We start from the raw sequence: 2,488 nt of genomic DNA, 5'->3' as shown, positions 1-2,488 counted from the left end.
GGCTCAATTGTGTCAGCCTGATTATCATTGATTTTCAAACGAGAAAATTCATGTGACGCCTCACCAACTGTTGTCCTTGCATATTCCATTGTTTCAGAATCAGAAGAAGAAGATGAATCAATTGCTTCCTTACGAGCTTTAGAACGTGTTAGCATAAACGCGACTCAAGTACCTGAAATAAAGAAAAGAAGAAAAGTGAGAAATGAATAGAATCCTAGTCAGTGAATTTTAATGCACACTGATGACAAGTACATAAACTAATTAATTAACACCGAGTCCCCGGCAGCGGCGCCAAAAACTTGTTCGCAAAAATCTACACGCAAGCGCACGTGATCACAAGTAATATATTTGTTCGTTCCCACAGAGACTGGTGAATTAAGAATACGCACCTATGCAACAATGTATGAGTAATTTTCACTGCTAAGACAATTAACAAGGATGTGTTCTTTTATACTAATAACTAAATTTACTAATCAAAATCAGAATAGGAAAACACATGGGATTCTAACTTCATTATCGAATTCATCTAGAATTGAAATTACTGATTAACATGTGACTGTTGATCCTAATCAGACAACACGAAAGTAATACATGCCAACTCTCGTTGCACACATATCATACCAATCAAAATCCGCAATTAAGACAGAAATCTCATGGACACCAACAAAGCTCAGACCCTATATCTCTATAGCGGTAGTGTAAGCAGAGAGGTTTAATAACAGGTCGTCTATCGTGATTACACAGGGTGATAAAAATAGTTCAAGTCTACCACAAATTATGTTTCATTCACATAATCCTATGTTTACATGGCATAGTTCTAAATTCAATCATCCACTCTCGCTTCAGAAAGAATTAACAAACAACTTAGAAGTTAGCTACGCTCCTAAGAAGAATAAGCACGGCTCATGCAAAGAAATCAACGTACGTCACAAAATCAAGCAATTAATATTCGTTACTAGACTACATCGATAAATCCATTAGAATCCCATGAAGGCGGTTAGTTCATAATCGAACTAATCGACATCATGGTTTCTAATGAAAACATGATAAATAAACTACGAGAATTAAACGGAATAAAAATACTTGAATTAATAATAAAAAACACAACGTTACAGATTTGATGTTCACGATCTCGCTCGAAACTGTCACTTCCTCGCGAAGAATGATCCAATACAAAACTGATAATGTGCTTGATTACAAGAGAAAAACTGATAAAACTATAATCCGATATTCTACGATCTAAAAAACTACTTGGAGGCTAGGGTTTTACACATGAGAATTTAAAATACATTGACCAAGTCAACCGGGCCTCGACCGCTGTTAAAATCCATCAGAAAAGCTGCAAAAATCGGCCCGGAACACTTCTGCTGGGCGCAGCCGCGCTAAACTAGCGCAGGCGCGCTAGTGGGACAGACTGTAGCGCGGGCGCGCTAAGCACTAGCGCGGGCGCGCTAGTGTCTGCCACTGGCAGTCCTGGTTCTTCGTTTTCAGCTCGTTCTCTCGTGCATGCCCTTCCTCGCTCTAGTACCACTTCCGTAGGTGATCACGGTTGCATTTAGCACATGCAACAAGCCCTTTAAACCCCTAGATAGCTCTAGTGGACGAGTGTGTTCTCGTGAGGGTTTGTAGAAGATGTACCCACAAAATCCCAAGTCGTGATGAATCCACAATTCTCTATTCTTGCAAATAATGCACCAAAAACAACCTAAAATGATAGAAAATCACTTCATCACCTCAACTCGTGACCTGCACAGAAAAACACTAAAAACACATCAAAAGACACTAAACACTTAAGTACAACCAACCAATTTAAGTGGAAATGAAGGCCTATAAGTGTGTATAAATACCACTTATCAATAAGAAGTGGCAACTCTATGATTAATACCAAACCGTTCCATCAGCGTTGTGAACTTTCGATTGCAAAAGTGTGATCCTTCATCACTGATTATAACTCGAGGGGTACTAAAACGAGTGAATATGTTTTTCTGAAGAAAACTGATGACTACTGCAGCTGTGTTGGTTGGTAAAGCCTTGACTTCAACCCATTTAGACACGTAATCCACAGCAAGAAGAATGTAAAGATTATTGCAAGATGAGATAAAGGGTCCCATGAAGTCAATACCCTACACATCAAAGATTTCAACCTCGAGGAGTACATTGAGAGGCATTTCGTCCCTTCTAGAGATATTACCAACCCTTTGACAACGATCACACTTCAACACAAACTGATGAGCGTCCTTAAAGAGCGTAGGCCAAAAGAAACCCGCCTGCAGGATACGAGCAGCTGTCTTCTGTCCTCCATAAGTAGAGTCGTGGTAAGCTTGCAAGATCCCTTCAATCTCACTGTATGGAATACACCTTCTGATAATTTGATCGGAACCTTGACGAAACAAGAATGGCTCATCCCAACGATACCACTTCGCCTCATGCAGGAACTTTTTCTTTTGAGCATAAGACAAATAAGGGGGAATGACATTACTCATTAGAT

The sequence above is a fragment of the Daucus carota genome, chromosome 8, assembly GCF_001625215.2.
Source record: "Daucus carota subsp. sativus chromosome 8, DH1 v3.0, whole genome shotgun sequence".
Lineage (NCBI taxonomy): Eukaryota > Viridiplantae > Streptophyta > Magnoliopsida > Apiales > Apiaceae > Daucus > Daucus carota.
This window is presented reverse-complemented; position numbering follows the sequence as displayed.